Source organism: Meriones unguiculatus, chromosome 4 (genome assembly GCF_030254825.1).
Source record: "Meriones unguiculatus strain TT.TT164.6M chromosome 4, Bangor_MerUng_6.1, whole genome shotgun sequence".
NCBI classification, from domain to species: domain Eukaryota; kingdom Metazoa; phylum Chordata; class Mammalia; order Rodentia; family Muridae; genus Meriones; species Meriones unguiculatus.
Genome location: NC_083352.1, coordinates 97,453,259 through 97,472,246, shown reverse-complemented (window position 1 = coordinate 97,472,246; position 18,988 = coordinate 97,453,259). Strand labels below are relative to the sequence as shown.

General features: G+C 53.5%; 1 protein-coding gene across 3 annotated transcripts in view; it reads right to left on the bottom strand.

Moving 5' to 3' along the window:
• Positions 1-18,988, bottom strand: part of Cmklr1 (chemerin chemokine-like receptor 1) — a 37,177-nt gene that overhangs the window by 10,090 nt on the left and 8,099 nt on the right. Inside the window, exon 1 of one of the 3 annotated variants that reach the window (XM_021646040.2) lies at positions 3,874-4,563. The exons of the other annotated variants lie outside the window; for them this stretch is intronic. The gene's annotated coding sequence lies outside the window, so the exon portion shown is untranslated. Of the gene's footprint in view, positions 1-3,873; positions 4,564-18,988 lie in introns of those variants that run through there. 3 annotated transcript variants of the gene reach the window in all.

The window sequence follows — 18,988 nt, the reverse complement described above, 5'->3', positions numbered from 1 at the left end:
GAAAGTCCCAGTTGAGAGGCTGTCGAGATCAGATTGGCTGGGGACGTGTCTGTGGGGGGGGGGGCTGTTTAATGGTTGATTAATCGTTGCAGGAGAGTCCAGCCCACTGTGGGAAGCACCATTCTCTTGGCCCATGGTCCTGGGCCGTGTAAGAAAGCCAGTGAGCTAAGCATGAGCCTGTGGGTGAGCTCTCAAGCAGTGTTCTCTGTGGTTTCTTCCTTCAAGGTCCTACTTGAGTCCCTGCCCCAACTTCTGTCAATGACGGACTATGGGCTGTTAAATTAAATAAGCCCTTGTAAATGAAATGACCACTAAATAATGGTGGCTGCTGGTCCAGGGCCCACCCAGCGTAAGGAAAGCTCAGAATGACACTGCAGGCAGCATTCTGCAGCCCTCACAGCAGCCTGAAGGCTCCCAGCATTCCCAGTTTCGGATAGGGGCTCAGGAGGGTTCTGTGGGACTTCCTCTGTCCAGTGAAATTCCTTTGCTATTGTTGCCAGAGTTAGCTCTTACCACAGGAGAATCCCCGGGCTTCCTCCTCCCTGGCCTCTTTCATGTCACTGTCTCCAATCCCTGGGCCCCTCCTGTTGTGACCATCTCCCATTATTGCTCACCCCAAGCCACACAGGTCCACTGCCTAATGTAGACCCCTTCCCCAACCAGCCCTGCTCTGGCTGAGCACACAGTAGGTTCTCAGGAAATGTGCCCCTCCCCCTTACGACATCAGAATCTGTTGCATGCTTTCTACGTGTGTGTGTGTGTGTATGTGTGTGTGTGTCCAGTCAGCCCTGCCCCACCAGCCCCCAGAGAGCTCTGCAGGGAACATGATACCCACCACCCACTTCAAAGGTGAGGGCCTGAGGCTTCCGAGATGTTCACATGGCCACCCTCCCGTGTTGGACACAGTACTTTTACAACTCTGTGTACAAGACTGCAGAAGCATCACCCTGCAGTAGCAGCCGGACTTCCAGTTTTTAATTTGGATCCTTTCCCAGGTCACATGTCCAGAGCCAGGATGCTCCATGGGCCCAGGTTCTGCCTCAAGCCTCCACCGTTTCCAGTGAAGCCCCGGATGCCATGCCTCCCCTGCCAAGAAGGGCTTTATCCCCTCAAACCATGAGCTGAAGGTTCCAGGGATGGGAAATTCCCAGTGATAAGGAATGACTACAGCAGGGTACACACATACATACACACACACACACACACACACACACACACATTCATGATCAGAAGAGCCAAAGAGAAGCAGGCAGCTAGAAAAGCCAAGGAAGCCTGCGACAGTCCATAGGAAGACAGCAAACCTGACAGGAAAACAGCCAAGGAATGGGAATGGCTGACACCCCTAAACCTTACACATGCTGCGGTGAGCCCTGCGGAGCTGGAGATGCCTCCAGGGTCCAGGAGCTGAAGGGACCAGTGAGCTCCCAGGCAGCCCTCCACAGCCCGGCACACACAGTCCACGTGCACTGCCGGAGGTGTGTCTTCCTCCACAAGCAAACGCTTCAGTGAGGATTCCCACACACGGGGATGTCTGCCAAGCAGTCGGGGAAAACTGGGTTGTGGAGTGGCACGGAAGGGCTGGGATCCAGAGGAGGCCAGGTATGGTGACACCCAGAGGATGACCTGGGCTCACTCACACCTTTGTGCAGGCCGTGTTCCGTGCTCTAGAAGGGCTGCATGTGTCCACCCACTGCCCTTCCTGCTGCCAGCACCCCAGGTGCTCCCTACCTGTTGGTCCTCCAGTAAAGCCCCACATCCTAGGTGCTGGGAGTGAGAGTCCATGAGGAGACAGGTGTTTGAAAATAGTCAAGGCTCTGAGGACATGGGTGGGACACAGGTGCCTTTGCCAAAGGCTGGGTTGTAAAGCAACTTTTATTCACCTGCCTCAGTTGTTGTCTGGAGGCTTACTGCCTCCGTCTGCTAACCTAGGCCTAGTCCTGGAAGTGTCTAGCCTCTGTACAGTCTAACTTAGGCCTAGAATGTTTTCAGCCTCTGAGACTTTCTGCTGAATAAGCTCACCCTTTCTTGTTCTTACTGAACTCTGGGCTGGCTGGTTCAACTCAGCTGTTTTGACTCAAACTCCTCTTCCAGCTGACTTATTCAGTCTGGCTTTTCTCTTGGCCCCTGAATTGCCCTGCTTGGCTCAGACTAACGCAAGCAACCTGCTCTAATCTTTTGGCTCCTCATTCTCTGACTCTGCTCTCTCTGCATTGCCCCTTAAGTAGCCTCTCTCTTCTTGTGTGAGTTGGGCATATCCTATCCTGTCAAATCTTCTCTGATTCATCACTATTTCTACCACTCAATTAAACACTGCTTTCAAACATGGGTGCTTCCTTCTGCAGACTAACTTTACCTTCATTGTTTGGGATTAAAGGTGTGTACCACCACACCTCGATCTAAGCTTTTCTTTATCTGAAACTTCATCTATGCCAGGCTGGCATCAAACTCAGATCCACTTGCTTCTGTCTCCTAGATTAAAGGCGTGTTTGTCTTTTACAGGGATCACACAGACCTAGAAGATCTTTGGATGGATTCTTGCCAGAGCAGCCATGTTCTGAATTAAAATTCTTCCATAACCTCCCCCTTTCTGTTTAAACTGGAGTTGCTGAGTGCCCATCATGGAAAAGGCGGGAGGAAAAGGGGGGCCAGGTCCCCACCCTGGGATGCCAAGCCACTGTAAGGAGCTGTGATGCACAGAACCCCACAGAGCAGGGCAAGTACATGGAAAACTCATGCAAAGAAGCAGCACACAGCAGGAACCCTGTGACCCACAGACCCACACTGGTCCAGCTGCATGGGAGGAGCACTCAGGGAGGAACACTCCAGGGGAGCCAGGCCCAGAACCCTGAAGAAGGCCACTACGACCAGAACAGAGGCTGTAAGCAATAGATATGAAGGCAGGATATCACCTTCCTCATCTCTTCCTTGAGGACCAAAAAAACCTCATAAGGACAAACACCCCAAACCCTTACCTGGGAATCACGACTGGGTGACATAACGCCGGGCTTACTGACTCCTCAACCAAGCCATGCTAGCACACAGAAAGCCATGCCAGGCCCCCTCGGGGCCACCTAAGAGCCCTCTCTGCCAGGCGGGGCGACCCAAGGGAAGGAACAGTGGCAGTTCAGTGGGAGGTCGCTGACCAGTGTTCCCACATCAGAACATCCTCAGCAAGCCAATACTTGCAAGACCAAGAGGGCCCCAGGCAGATGGCTGCTCCTGCCCACATCCCACATCTGGTTTTACCAGCCACAGAGAACAAAGCCCTAGGGCGATGTCATCACCTTCTTCCCCATTAAAGTAACATGTGCACATTCTTGATACATTCTGGCCACCATCCCACACACGACTACAAAGAGGTGACTAAGGCACAGAGAACCTAAGCCATGTGTCCAAGCTCACACAGCAAGCTAGACAAGAAAGGTGCTGCAAACTCGCCAGTTGGCCTTAGGAGGAAATTCCGAAGCGGTGGGCAGGAGCCTACAAAATAGCCATTGCTCCTCCCCAGGACACACCAGGACCCTTTGTCCTTTGCCTTAGAGGCTCCTCCTAGAAGCCCCACAGGATGGATGCTACCGGGTCCACGGCGTCCACTCTCCTGTGGAGTCCTCCAGCCGCTCTGCCTCTAATGAGTGGCTGTCTGAGGGATGCCTCTGATCACCCATTACAGACATGCCCTTTGGAGGGGGCTCATCCGTCCCTCATCTTTCAAGGATGCATGCAGGAGGTCAGCTAAAGCCTGGGATAGTCCTGGCCACAGACAGACGAGGACGCACCTCGTACGTCCTCAACCCATTCCATGGTCCCACCTCACTAGAGGCACCTGGGGCTGGACCCAGGCCAGAAGCTTGCCCAAGGCCACCCACGTCTTACCTGGTAAGTGACAGTACAAGCCAGTACTGCCTATGATGCCAGGGCTCCACCTCTGATGCCCCTTGCTAGCCTGTGCCCCCACCCCCATAGGCTGAGGATGGTAGGGCCAAGAGACATCTGGGCAGCAGTTGTCTGTCTGTCTTCAACTCTGCTTTTGTCCCTTCTTGTACCTCCGAGCCACAGGGAGTCCTACTCTCTGCTTGTCCCTCCTGCTGGTTTCTGTGCCTCGCTCTCTCTCCGCCTCTTTTTGTCTCTTTCTCTGCAATCCCCTCCCTGTCCCAGCCCCCCTGGCCCTTCCCTGACCCTAGCCCCAACTGTGGCCCTTCACCTACATCGCTCACCTTTGCTTACACCTGGGCCTCTGGGCAGCTGTTTTTCTCCCTCTCTTTGTTTTTTTTTCTTCTCTCTCTACCTCCCTTCTTCTGAGTAGATGCTGACATGCCCAGCAGCCCCAGGACAAAGGCAAGAGCCTTATCAGAGCAGTGGACGTGGGCGTGGGAGCCCAGGAGGAAACTGAAAACCCTTCCCCATCTCCAAATGGCTTGCTTGTTTGTTTGGTCTGGCCCTCCTTCCCATCTCCCACTGTCCAGCTCAGCCACTTCTCTAGTTCTCTCAGCTTCCAAACAGCTGCAAGTCCCTTGGAGGGTGTCCTGGGCTCCTGGTGTAGAGCCTGGGATAGTCCTAGCCACAGGCTGGTGAGAACACGCCTCTTATATTACCAGCCCACTTAACGGTCCCCGCCTCACTACGGAGGCGCCCTCCCTGGATGAGTGGCCTTCTCAAGCCACAGAGCAGGGAGAGTTGGGCTATAATGGGCACGGTTGTACCCCAGGGCCTACGGCCCGGAAACTCACACATTTTATGCTTCAGTGGGATAATTTGTCCCTGTATCACAGATTTGCATGCACAGAAAGGTCATGTGACCAGCACAGGCTCACACAGCTTTTCCTTCCCAGACTCCCAGAGAACAACTCCAGACTGGGATGGCTTTGGGGTCATTCACTCAGAGCAGAGAAGGGATCCCCAGCTCTTGTGGGTGGTTCTAGAATCACTTAGGGGCTACAGTCCATGGCGTCCCTAGTGTTTGGAAAGCACACAGATGTTTCAGCCACAGACCTGGCTCTCAGCCCCGGACAGAATTAGCTCTCAGTCAGGGATAGACTTTCCTTCCTGGTCGCACACCCCCGCACTCAGCTCTCTCTGAGTCACTGGGAGACTGGCCCCGTGTGCTCTCTGCTTGAGGGGTACCATGCCTGAGCCCAGGACTCTGTGAGGAGCATAGGAGGAGAAAGACTCTGCGAGGAGCATAGGAGGAGAAGGGCTCTGCAGAAGGAGCCCATGGCTACTGTAGGAGCCCAAAAGGCTTTCTTAGAGTGTTAGGTCTTTGACCAACTGTCCTCCTGTGCTTACCCCCAGGGTGTCCCAGAAGTAATCTTCCAGAGGTTTCCCTGCTAGGCACAGCTGTAATCCCAGCTCTGGAGGCAGAGGCAGGAGGACTGCCACATGTTCAGGGCCAACCTGGGCAATATAGGGAGCTTTACGAGCACACTTAGTGAGACCCCATCTAAATAAAGGCCTCCCCAATTCGGGTACACACTGTTACTGGAAAGCATGGGGCACTCATGGAGGCTGCCCAGGATGGCATCCGCCTCTCCCACATTAGGATCCAGCCTACAGCCTACACCGGACATGCTGTTCAGAGCATGGGTTTAGAGGTTAGACACTGAGGGGGCCTGGGGGTCCCCGGAGAGGCAGTTCTGTCCCCCCAGATTCCTTAAATCCAGGCCTTCAGCAAGAAAGACAAGCCATGCCCAGGATGGGCTCCTACTATCGCTGGCAGCTGGCAGCTCCTGCAGGCTGCTTCCACAAGCCACCCGCAGGAAACAAGAGACTGAGCCTCCAGGCTGGGTCTTCCCAGGGCCCAAGGTTTGACTGCATGCTTTCCTCTCCCATCTACCCTATGAATGAGGGCACCTTATCTGGCCCTTTAGTCCTACTCAGGTCTGTGTAAGACCCCTGGACCACCCTCTGGAGAGACACTGGAGCCCAGGATGCCAAGATTCAATATGAATAACAGTGGCTCTGCTGGCTCCATTTATTGTATGCCTACTATGTGCTGAATGATGAGAGGCACTGTAAGCGTCTAGCCCAGACTGTGGGACAGTGGCCGTGCTCCTGATCACTTTGTGGTTGCATCTGAGACTTTCTCTTTCCATCTTTGGTCTCACTTAGTAAACGTTCTTAGAAATATCTTAGCTGGGTGTGGTTGAGTGTGGGCTGCCTAGCAAGACCCTGGCTCAAAAAATATGAATATATTTTTAAAAACCCACAAATATGCCTGACTCCTTGGAGTCTCAATGATTTCATAGGCTCTTGTCCAGTTTGACACCATATTTGGGCCAAGAGTCTATCTCCAGCTTAGTGCTATGGCTCCTAAGAAAAGACAGCAGGCTTCGGCTCCCTGATGTGTGGTCCTAGGCGAGTCACCTTGCCTCTTTGAACTGTGAGTCCACCACTCATGAAATAAATAATCAAACCATTTTGCAAGAAATGAGGGTGTGCAGAGAAAGAGATCCTTGGGGAGCCCTCGAAAGCTACAACATCTTTAGGCCAGTGACGTGCAAGACTGATTTGTCAAGGGCCAGCCTGGGTTCTGGCTGGCGAGAACAGGTGTTCATGCCCAGCTGCAGGAGTGGACAGTCTGTCACTGGGAGCCAGCCAAACCAGGAAGGTCAAAGGTTCTCTGTAGCTCTCAATGTGGACTGGCCACCTCTGTTCTCTGAGCTGACTCTGTAAGTGGGGTTTGTGGCTCTATCCCTCTGAGGGTGCCTATGAGCACAAAGGATGCAGGACAGGCCATTGTGCTGGGAAGCAGCCACCAGTCTGCCCTCTGTGGTGACAAGGGGAGGGTAACCCGGATACCCATCCTGAACCTGTGGCTCGGGTTCCCCTTTCAGACATATTGCTTGATTACGGAAAACAGCCAGGTGGTGGCTCAGTGGAGCCTCTGTGGATCCCCAGCAATACCACTGTGTTGTGTGTTTTGTTTTGGTCCCGGGTGTGGAATGTGGGATAGATTCAGATGGTCCACAGCAGCAGACTATTTGCCTCCTGCGGGCTCTGAGAGGAGCTCTTTGCCAGCTGCAGATAGTTTGAATCTGAGGACTCCAGAGAGAGAATAAATGCCAGAGCCCAGGGAGTGTGGGGCTAAAATAAAGAACAAGGGTGCTCCTGCTTCCCCCTTGCTGCTCAAGGTTGCTGATGTGAGGCAAGAAGATGGAGATCTCCGGAACAGAGGATTGGACTGGCTCCAAAGAACTCAACAGCCCTGACCAGCAGGAAGCAGCTAAGAGAACTGCGCCCCCTCTCCCACTACCTGGTGGTTTCTCCTACCTGGTGTTAGGGTATTGGAAGGGATTGGGGTGGAGTAGGGAGAAAAAGAGATAAGCAACATAAATAAAGCAGTTGTTTGTTTGTTTGTTTGTTTAAGTACACCTACACCACTAGCCTTTCACCCCTACCTTACAGCTGAAAATCTAAGATTCACACAAGCTGACCTTTCTTGAGTCACCCAGCAGTGGGTGAGCAGGTGGGATGGGTGCTCCCACACCCGTTGGCTCTGCTCCTGAGTCTCCCAGGCATCTGAGGTATTCCAGTGCTGGCCCTTTGGGGTGGGCTGTGTGACAGTGAACAGGCTGCTCCACACCTCCACAAGCTGTGACTAGCAGGAAGGAACTCCCATAGCCCAGCACCATGCAGCACTGATAGCCAAGGGCGATCACCCACGGGGCAGCTGCCCCCTGTCTCCAACCGGCTCCTTGGGAGCTCAGTGCTTTGGGGTCCAGGGTCCGCTCCCCACCCATCCTCTCTGGCTGCCTGAGCAGCTGGTCAAAGCACCGTTGGCTGCACAATAGTGAGAACCGTCCGCTGTGTTCCAGAGAACCCCGACTCCTCCGTGGAGCAGGAAGTGGGCTTGGTTGGACCCCAGATGGTGGTGGTAAAGGAAGGACAAAGCTGCACTCGGCACCTCTGCCAGGGAGGGTCAGGAGACAGAGGTTCTCCTGGGGGCCAGAGTGAGCCTCACCCCAATAGGTTCAAGCCTCCAAAAGGTGGAGCCACTTCTAACAAGTGACCTTGGCCTATGCTCTGAGGACCAACTGTTCTGCCTCCTGACAGAACGACCAGAATTAGGGTTCAGGTTCCCTGCTCCCTCTGTCCTTCCAGGAAACACTAACCAGGCACCTGTCGTGGGCCAGGCCAGACCTGGGTGCTGAAATAATACAGCAGAGAACAGAATAGAACATGGCTACCAGTAAGAAGGGGTGTTGGTGACAGAGGAAACCCCTCAGAGGCAGCTGCCCGGGGTTGAGTCCCAGCTGTGCTGTGTCACCCAGGCAAGCCCCACATCTCGCTGTGCCCTGCCTCTGAAGACTAAAAGGGCTGGAAGGGCCTGGCTCTCGGGTGTCCACAAGGATGAGGCTGTGCTGACAGTGTTTCAGAAGCAAGTCTGACCGCCCTGCCCCCAAGCCTCACAGAAATGTCACATATTTAAGAACAGCAGGGGTTAAGACTCAGTGCTGAGACCGCACTGAGGTGCACAGGGTCTGACGCACGCACGCACGCACGCACACACGCACGCACGCACGCAAGCACACGGGGTCAGGGAAGCTGCCCTGAGGAGCTGACATCTGAGAGGAGACATGAGCCCAGGGCTGGGAAGCCATGTGGTAACAGAGCATTCTGGGAAGTGGGAACAGAAAGTGCAAAGGCCCAGAGGCAGGAATGGATCCAGCACCCATTCGCACATCTGCCGATTTCCTGGAAAAGCTACAAGTGTGCACCTCCCGGCTACCACCCCTCCCTGCCGGGTACTGTGGAACAAGATGGCCCTACCCTCAGAGACAAATGGCACTGTCATGGTCGCGGTAGAACTGGCCACAGACCCCATTCCTCCCTATCTGCTCCTCAATACAGGGGCACCAAGTCAGCTGCCGTTTACCACGCCACATGTTCTGCCGATCTGCCACTTTGGAAAGAGGAGCAATAGTGGGTAAGAGAGATGATGATTCATTGTGACTCCTGTCCTGCCGCACTGGCCACTGTTTGTGAGTCCAGTGAGTCCCGGCTCTGCACAACACAAGGAGCCGGAGGCCTGGGGCAAGGTGAAGCTTCTAGGGGAGGTGATACCTGAACTGCTCTCTAGAGGGAAGGCGTTAATCATTTGCCAGATGGATGACAAAGATATCCCAGGAGAGGGTGCTGTGTGCAGGTCACATGACATGTGGTTATCATGAGGAGAGATGGCAGGAGAGACTCATATCAGGACACCCCAGTAGACCTGTGACTGTATCATGCAATAAGTCGCCATGGATACTTGCGAACAGAGGGTGTCTGTCTTTCCAAAAAGATAGACCTGGGTGGGTGACATGGGATCTGAACTGGAAGAAAGGAAGCTGGAGGGGAAACTGAGGCAGGAAGCAGCAATGGCTCTGGCCCAAGACCACACAGAGCCAGGAAGGACCAGCAGTGGGACTTGAACTCAGGCAACCTGACTCTTAGATCGTTAGTGACAACTGTCCACCGTTGACAGAATAGCATGATGATCCTTGAGCCCACGGGTCTCCAGGGAGACCAGGAATGTTAAGCATGCAGGATTGTCTTTTCAGTGAGAAAGATTTGAAAAAAAAAAACAAAAAAAAAAAACCTGTTCTTCCATCCAGGGAGCTGAGAATTGGAAGTGATTGACAGCTTGGTAATCTGTGTTATCTGTTGGACCCGGCCCATAACAAGCTCCCACAACCAGGACCAGAGGTGACTAATAGCCCAAGTGACCTCTCCGCTATCTGTATGACCGAGACCATGCTGGACCCTTAGGCCCTTAAGCTAGTACAGAAGGCCTATCTCTAGAACTTGCAAGAACTGACAGGACCAAACCACCTGTTACTGGATGCCTCCGAGTCTGATCCAGGTTGGCGAAGTCAACCTGTGCCGGTTTTCATCCTTATCTCTTCACAGGTTCCCCTCCCTGTGTGATGCCTGCAGGGACCCCTCAATCACTAGCCATGTCCTGTTGCTTATCTGTTGGCTGCTGCCCGGTTCCCAGGCTGGCCTCGGCCTATCTGCCACTGCAGCATGCCTCCAACATCTCAGCTTACCCATCTCTTCACAGGCCTGTCTCCAAACCAGCTCCAAGGCAAGTAGGGGGCTGCAGGAACCTATACAGCCCAGGGGAACAGGAGAGGACCCAGGACCCTGACCTGCCCCAGGCACCCAAACACAGTCCAGCACATGAGAATTCCCTGGCCATGGCCCAGGCGGTGACAAATGTGCTGTCACTGCTGCCAGGATGGTGGCGTGTGAGGGTCCACCCTGTTCCCAGGCTCCAGGGAGGAGGGCCAGGGGCAGTTTTCACACACAGCCCTACCCACCCCATCACTCTGTCAACTCTTCCAAGGCAAAGCCCACACTTTGACCTGGGAGGGGTCTGGCCAGGGAAATGGCCCCCTCACCCTGCCCTGACACCATCAGGGGACAAAATGCTGGCTGGGGACCAAAGGAAATTCAAGACTCCTAAGAGTCATTGACAAAGAGCCTTGGGGTGAAAGTTCTACCACTTCATGTTGGAGAAGAAGGGGGTCACCAGACTCATTGATGGCAGCGGATCTGACCCAGGGCTGACCAGGGCTGGGGGGTTTAGTTCAGCCGGCAGAGGGCTTGCCAAACATGCACAAATCCCCAGGTCCTATCCCTAGCACCTCATAAACCATACATGGTTGTCCAAGCCTGAAATCCCTGCCTTCTGGGAATCAGGTCTCAAAAAAGAGGAATAAAAACAAAGCAAGCAAACACACACGCCGAAAGCAAAAACAAACGTATCTAGCTGTAGCCTGGCCTTCAGGTGCCAAGATTCTGTGCCATAGGACCCCAGGCCCATATCTGCTTAGGCCCCAGGAGTCTCACAGAGAGCATTACGTCATCTGCCCCTTGTAAGGACTGAAGGGCATCTTAGGACACAGGATTCAGTGCTCAAAAGAGGAATGTCCCCGCAGGTTACCCCAGCTTTGTAACAGGTCAGTCAGGGACACATACACACTTTGGCCAGTTCACAGAGGTGCTTCAGGGCTCAGTGGACAGTTGGAGTCCACAGCCACCAGAACTTCTAGCAAGACTCCCGAGTCATGGAGAGCTCTTCCCTGTTTACGAACGGATCTTGAATGGCCTGGTTCAGGAGCCACAGGAACCGCCCAGAACGCAGCCGACACCTCCCCATCCTGGCAGCAACCACTTCCTTTCTTTGACCTTAGCTAGCACTTCCTCAGCATCCTTCTTATCCCCGGCCAGCTGGCCCACCCTGAGGTGAGGTGAGGCTGAGGCCGAGATGCAGGGCACAGCTGGCATGATGGGCTTATCTACTTGTCTGTTTGCTCGGGTACTGCCTTGGTCCAGAGGAGGGTGGGGGCTCAAAGGAGAAGTTTGTGTATAAGGAACATAAATTAAAAAGAAGAGTGAAAGGAGAAGGGACCTGGACAGAACAGACTATGAGCCTGGACTGAGAAGGAAGCAGACCAGACGGTAATGCCGGAACTGCTCCCAGGTCCTGGCTGGGAAGAGATGCCAACTTTTCGGTCACTTGGTCCTGGCTCTGAATGCTCAACACCACAGAGAAGTGAATTCCTGTCATTAAGACCACAGGACTCTTGCCCAGGCTATGGGGCAGGCTCCTGGGGACGGAATCACACCAGCCCAGGGTATCTCAGAGGAGACTGGCCATATGGAGTTGGTGACAAGGCTCAAAACACCAGTTCAAACCATTTCCCCTGGGTGTGCTGGGAAAGAGTAAGTGTTCAGTCTAGCAGGGATGTATGTAGCTGGCTTAAAACTGAAAGAAATTTCTAGACTATTCCCAAGAGACACTTTTTAACTCCCTGTACTGGTGGAGAACAGGCCTGGGCCAATGCTGTGGTCCCTGCACTCCTGGTTTCTTAACATGGTTTACCATACAAACTTAACGAGGCTTCTGCTTACCGCAGATGGCTCCAACTTATCCATACCTCCACACTGTGATCCTCCTTCCCTCCCACAGTGCCCAGGCTTTATCTCTCTAGCCTCACTTTCCAGCCAAGCTCTGTTCCTGGTCGTTATGATCTAGTAATAATGCAGGCAGCAGGCATCGCTGTGATCCATACCTGAGAAGGAAGGAAACTAAGGCTACTCACCAAGGCACCCACATGCTGGCCACCTGGTCAGGAGACACCTGAGGCGCCTCATGGCCAATGACACTGCACACACAGAGCTTCTGCTTGCCTCTCTGTCCCAGCCGTAATGACCAGACCTTGGCCCCAGGGAGAGCAGAAGAAACAGCTTTATCCCACCTGGCCCACAAACCGTGGGCCCTTGGGCAAGTGACCTGGCCTCCCTGAACCTAAGCTTATTTCATTTGTGCACTGGAAAGGAGTCTATTAGGTGAGCAAGAGGCAGCCACATCTGGCCCCTCACCTGTCTCGAGGTCAGCTTCCTCTAGGAAGGTCACAACCTCCACACAGCCAGCTGAGTCATGGACAAGCCCATTGCAGCATGAAATTGCAGGTCCCTCCTCCCTAAAGTGTCATGGTACTCAGGACACACTCTGGTGGAACCTCAAGTGTACCCCTATCTGGGCCTGGTGTCTTCACTGGCCACTGTCCTCGAGGCTGGCCTGCCCTTGGCTCCAGGAAATAAGGACTAGTCCTTCACGCTTCAGACTCCTGCAAGCAAAGAGCCTGATGGGACTTGAGACCATTGCCAGGAGGAGGCATCAGGGAGCAAAGAGAGGCGTGGGGCAAGGGGGTGGACTGCTGACACTGTGGTAGGGACAGAAAGATGGAAGAGAGGAAGTAATGGGGAAAAACATCAGGGGGAAGAAGACAAGAAAGACAAAGGCAGAGAAGAGGGACTAGGGGGTAGGCTGCAAGAATAGAGAAGACTGCTAAGATCGGAGTCCAGGCAGGAGCAGCCTGGGCTTTGGTCTGGGAGGTTCAAGCCACCAGCAACTGGGCAGCCATATGTGAGCAGAGGAGACGCACACGGGAGCTCATCTAGGACTTTGGGTGATCTCCCAGCAAAGCTGAGGTTTGTATTTTGTTTTGTTTTGGTTTTGATTCACTGACTTACACAATTCTGGGGATGGACCCCAGGGCCTCTTGCACACCAGGCCAGAGCTCTGCCCTGACCTGCAGCCTTGTTCAGCAGAGATGTTACTCAATGCAAGCTGTTCAGTGACAGGGTGGGGGACGGTGCTGGGGAAAGTCCTGGCAGAAGCCAGAAGGATTAAGACATATCAGGCCCCTTTCTGGACTGAGCTCGGAGGTCACTGACTCCTCTAGAAGCCTTCACCACTGTTGGAAATGAGTACTGAGGAGAGCCAGGAGGACAGACAGTTCTCCTGAAGGCACTTCATGGGGGCTCTGGGGCTCTGGATTGCTGTGGGAGGCGGACAGCATGTCTGTGTTAAAATGTCAGCTTGGCCCACAGAAGGCCACCAGCTGCCCATCCCCGCTGCCAGGAGGCTGGGGAACTAGACAGAGAAGTGGTTCCTTCCCCTATGACACCACAAAGAGCTAGAACCAAGGAGAGGAGACTCAACATGCCAGGTTTGTCCAAGATGATGGTGACCCCGCGCCCAGGAGTTTGCTCCACACACTCGGAACGTTTGTTATTGATGTTTCCTGAGCTGCTCTCCACTTACAACTCAAGTCTGATCCTTTTTAACTATTAAATTGCCAACTAGGCGACACAACTCTATCTAATTAGTGATGTTTAAACTATGTAGAACTGTGAAGAGTTGGAACAAAAAGCCCTAACTCTTCCTCACTGCCGTCTACCTGTTCCTGGTGCACCCAGATCCTTGTACCAGGCTACTAGCTGTCTTTCTGAAGCCTCTAAGTAATTACAAAGGATTTTCCTACTTTCCTTTTCACTTTGTAGAAAAGAGAACATACCTGCACCTTCCTTACCCAAGAGTAGATTGGTAAAACGTAGCTATCCTTCAGATGGCTGCATAGTATTTCACTGTTGGGCTCGCCAGCTTTTCAATAGCCAGTCCCTGGAGATGTGCTCCTGGCTTCCTTCCAGTTCCTTACTGTTGGGAGTTACTCAGAGGTGGGTGCTTGGTCTCTTAGTGTTCCAGTGCTGTAAGCAATCTTGTCGTACATGTCACTCTAGTTACAATCGAATTCTTAGACTTCCACTCCATCTTAACCAGAGTTTGTCTGCTCTTTCAAGCGTCCCTTTGTGTTATCCTTTGTCCAGGTCTATTTGTTCCGTTGGAATGTGGTGACCGAGATGGAACTCTGGGCTACGTGCCTACTACGTAAATGCTCTGCCGGTGAAGAGCTTCTGTAATGAGGAAGCATGTTCTGCCCTTTTTCACAGAGCCACGCTGCTTTAACCCGTGAAGAGCATTCTCCAGCGCCAAGTGGTCCTCACACAGCCCAGCCATACCTGCAGGACCAGCCGCAGAAATACCCACTCTCCCTCTGGTTGTGAGAGCTAGTCCCACTTCTGGCCCTCAGCCTGCGTCTCGGGCAGGAGCAGGGAACAGGAGGGCTGCAGTGCCCTGGTCGGATGGATCCTGGGGCTCAAGGGAACCCTTTGGGTATAGCTGGACTGTGAGGATTCAGAGAGTAGCCCGGAGCCTAGAGAGGCAGCCTCTGCAGAGATCTGTGCCACCAGTGTCAACCCTGAGCCTGAGTGCACAAGAAAGAATGTGGTCAGGAGCTGACCTGGTGTACTGAGGCAACCGCCAACTTGAAGTTTCTTTCCATTTTTATTTGGCTCCAAAATAAAATAGCGATACCCTGGGTGTGGGGTTGGGGAAGGAAGAAGCCACCTCCCAAGCCCTCCAAGAAGAGTCCAGAGGAATCTTCCAGCCTGGCCCAGGAGCAGTCCCTGGCAGGGCACAGAGCCAGCATGCCCCTGGGCAGGAGGCCTGTTCTTTGGAACACTCATGGTTCTTCATCAGGGCCTCCCTTCAGGCCTGGAGTGGACAGAGGAACCTTTGTCCCCCTCTCTCTCTGCTTCCTTGCCCTCCTGCCAAGAGTCCTGGCTGTGACTTCTCTTCTGGTTCAGGTTTCCAAAGCCTCTTGGTCCTGCAGCCAGGAATGAAAACCCTTGAAACCCTGGACCCTCACTACCTGGCCCAGAGGCTCTTCCCCACCCCTCACTTGTCCTCAGGCTCCTCCCCACATCTCACCTGTCCTCAGCTTCCCAACAGCCCTGATGGTCCCCTCAGGAGAGAAAAACTGAAGCTCAGGAGGGTCAAACAACTTGCCCAACCACACGCAGAGAGGAGATGGAGAAGCCAGGAGTAGAGCCCCAAAGCAGAGTTCACAGCGTGGAGGACACAGATGATCACAGAGCCAGCCTCCAGGCTAAAGGCCCGTTCTACCACGTAGCCCCTGGAGAACGTGATGCTTAGAATCTGTGCCAGTGTTCCCAAGTGAAGTAGCGACAGTCAGCACAAACTTCACAGGGTGTGCATCAGGATGTGAGGGGAGGAAGACAAATCCCGCTGCACTCTGTGGTACGTGCACCTGCCCGTGAGCATGACATGAGCAGGCCCGAGCAGGACACCAAGTTCCTCCTCCTACCACCTTTCACTTTCAGGTTCCCACACTCAATAGAGGCTCTGGTGTGGGCAGGCCGCCCAGCCAGTGCACTCTCAGGACCCACCCATCCCTGGTCCCCAGTGCTGGAGTTACAGGCACATGCAGCCATGGCCAGCTTCCTACGTGGGTGTTGGGTACTTGAACTTAGATCCTCGTATTTGCAGAGGAAGCATCTGTACCCACTGAACCATCTTCCAGGCCCATCTTCGTTACGGTTGATCAGGGTTATTAATCGCACTGTCCTATGCCTAGGCTGAGAGGGAGTCCCAGAAGCCTCCTCTCCTGTCATTCACCAGATCTCAGCATGGAATTACCAGCAACAGAAAATACCCTAGACACTCTCCTCCCTCACACACAGAACTTGGAGAGTGAGATGCTGGCCTGGAATGCAAGTTTAGGGGAGAAAGGGGCCCCAAAACTCTCTAATCAAACAATGATATCCCAGACAGCTTTAAATGTTAAAGAAAAAAAAATTCACAATGGAAAAAGTATCCACTATTAAATAAAAATGAGTGCATCCTGACCAGGACCCTGACTGAGACACATCAGCCCGTCATGACCACCCGATCCCCCATCCCAGTCTTTACCTCTGGGGTATCTGAGCCACAGTCCTCTGTAGAACTTCTAAGAATATTCTTCTACAGATTTCTGTCCTCTACCGGGTTCCCTGGGCTCCGAAAGGAAGGATTTGTCACTGTCTGAGAAACTGGTCTCAGCTGCCCCGTCACATATGTGAGGTGACAGATGAAACGGAACCCGTCAAAGTGACACCTTTGTGGTTAAGGCTGCAAAGTGGCTTCAAATTCTGACTCAGGCCAATCACTGTGTGTTTTGGGCAAGTCACTTAACCCCTCTGCCCCTATTTCCTCAGGGAAAAAAATGGCAAGAGGAAGACCTGTCACCTGCTGGGGACTCCCTCAGACCACAGGGCAACTCTCCTTCGAGTTTCTCATCAGCCACGTGACAGGAGACCACCGGTGACCTTCACCTTGCCCCAGAGCTAACTAGCCTAGAGGCTTATGGAGGCCTCTGCTTATTTTCCATTCTTTTTTGTTGGTTTTTGGAGGTAGAGTCTCACCATGAAGCTTAGGTGACCTCAAATGCACTAACTCCCCATCCTCCTGCCTCAGCGTCCTGAGTGCTGGGATGACATGAGTGTACCACCATGCCCAACTGAACAGCCACATTTATGTTTAAAGCACGCGGATTCGTGATGCGGAATGCAGAATTCTCAAGCCCTCCAATGCGTGCCTGCACATACACCCTCAAAAGCAAACACCATGTGCCCTCACAATAATTATGGTTAAGGTTTGTTCTTCCCTGAGGGAGGGAGGGGGCTTCAGTGACTCCCCAGAGCCCGTTCCCTGAGTGTCCCCCAGGATTAAGCTTGCTCCCTTGCTTGGGGAGCCCCTCAGTGTCTGCTGAGCACCAGGATGTGGTGGGTGCAAGGTGGGGCTGCTGGGCTGGTCGCTAGGCAGCAGAGACACTCCCCTCCCACAACCTGGTAGCAGGGTCTCACCACAGCCATCTCCAGAGGGGAAGAACTACCCAAACCCCTTCCTCTGAGGACAGACATGTGCCTGTTGTCCAGCTCTTGAAGGAAAGGAGGAGGAAGGGCAGGAAAGGAGGCCGAGCAAGAGCCAGAGAGGATAGGTCGTCATGGGGAAGGGGGTTCACCAAAACAGATGCAAACACTCTATACTTCTGTGCCCTTCTCTGGGGAAGCAACCCGGAACCCTAGCCCTAAGGAGCCCAAGATCCTCAGGGGTCCAGTGTTTTCACACAGCATTTCAGGGAGAAAAGCAGCCTGCTACCCATTGTGGGTCAGATGGCCATACTGGCGGCTCCAGAGCACCTTGAGGACTTCTGCCTTATCAGCCCCTTCCGATCACCTAAGAGCACAGAGCCACTGCCCTGGCCTCTGAAATTGTCTCCTTTGAAAGATGGTTTAGTTTGCTGACCACTTCCTGTCTAACCAAACCCATGCCTGTGGCTAAGGAGCAGCCAGTAACAAAGATACAAACAGCAAAGCTAAGCCAACACTGAGACTAACCATTTCTGAAGTAGGCTACCAACAAAGCAGCCAAAGCTATGCACTCAGGAGCAGCAGCCTGTACCCCTAATTCCTGCCTCCCCTCAAACTCCTCCCAAATCATTGTCGCCACTCATTTCTCAGATGGGGAAAGTGAGGCTGTCTCACTAGGAAGCTACCCCACTAGACTCCCCAAAAGAATGCTAACCCTCTCATCCATCTTGTGTGACTTCAGGGTGGTGTGACGCTCACTTCTTCCCATGCCAGCCCAGGGACACCTACGCCCACTGTCATGCCTGCTGAGGAAGGCAGGACACTGCTAAAGGCTCTGTCTGAGAGGCCAGCCATGGCTGCCCGTGCAGGCACGAGCATGCCCTTTGCAGCTTGGCTAATCAGATGTTGTGAGATACAGGATGGAGGGAGGAAAAAGCACACACCCAATATGGGCCCCCGTTTCCCTCCCATGCTTTCCACTCGTGTGTTGTAAAGACTGTCAGAAAAGTCTGAGGTGGCCAGTCCTTCCTTGGGGGAAGGAAGTGGATTGGGCAGGATCCAGCAGCTGTCACTTCAGACAATACTGGAAAGACTCCTTTTTCTCCATGACCCAGATCCCAGGAGTCCAAGCCTGTTGTGAGAGAGACTGAAAGTGCCCGCATTCCCTCAAGAGCAGCTTTTCTTGTGGTTTGCTCTCCTTCCCTTTGAGAGGACTCTGTGATGGCAGCCAGGCCTGTGCGGCCACAGCATGTGTGGCAGAGCCTGCCTCTGCCAGGACGGAGTCACCAAACATGAGAGGCAGGTCAGGGCTCAGATCCTGAAGCCCCTCTCTAACATGCTTCCAGCACCTTCTGGCAGTGGGGGCTTATAGCCAAACAACCCGGGACACAAAACTCCAGACTTCAAATGTAGTTAGTTGTGGTTGTCTGGAATCTTCCATTTTCGCAACTTCAAGTTTCAGCGCTCGCTGAGTTTGAAGAAGGCAGTTCATGTTAGTAAAATGGAGAAAGTCAGGCCACCCAGGAAACTGGGTGGGACCTTCAAGGCCTGGAAGAGGCCTGAAGACTCTCCTGGCCCACCCTATCACACACCCCAGAGTCATCTGCCTCCAACTCCTCATCCGTGCTCCCCTCTCCGCTTCAAGTCCCCTCTCCTTGCCAACTTTCCTTTGGGCAGCACAAGGCCAGCTCATGCTTTGAACCAAGCTCAAAGGCAAGTTGCCAGTCTGAGGACTTATTTCCTGTCATTCCCATGAAAGCCATCTCCTCTTCGCCCCTACAGCCCTTGGCTACCAAGTGTCCCTGGCAGACATCAGTGTGAATGCAGATAACAGTTTGTTCTTGGTCAAAGAAGCACACACTTGCCTTGCCAAATGGGTGGATGGTGCTTCCACGCCCAAGAGGGGTGTGTGCCAAGCTTCCCAGGGGAAAGCCTGCCTTCTGCC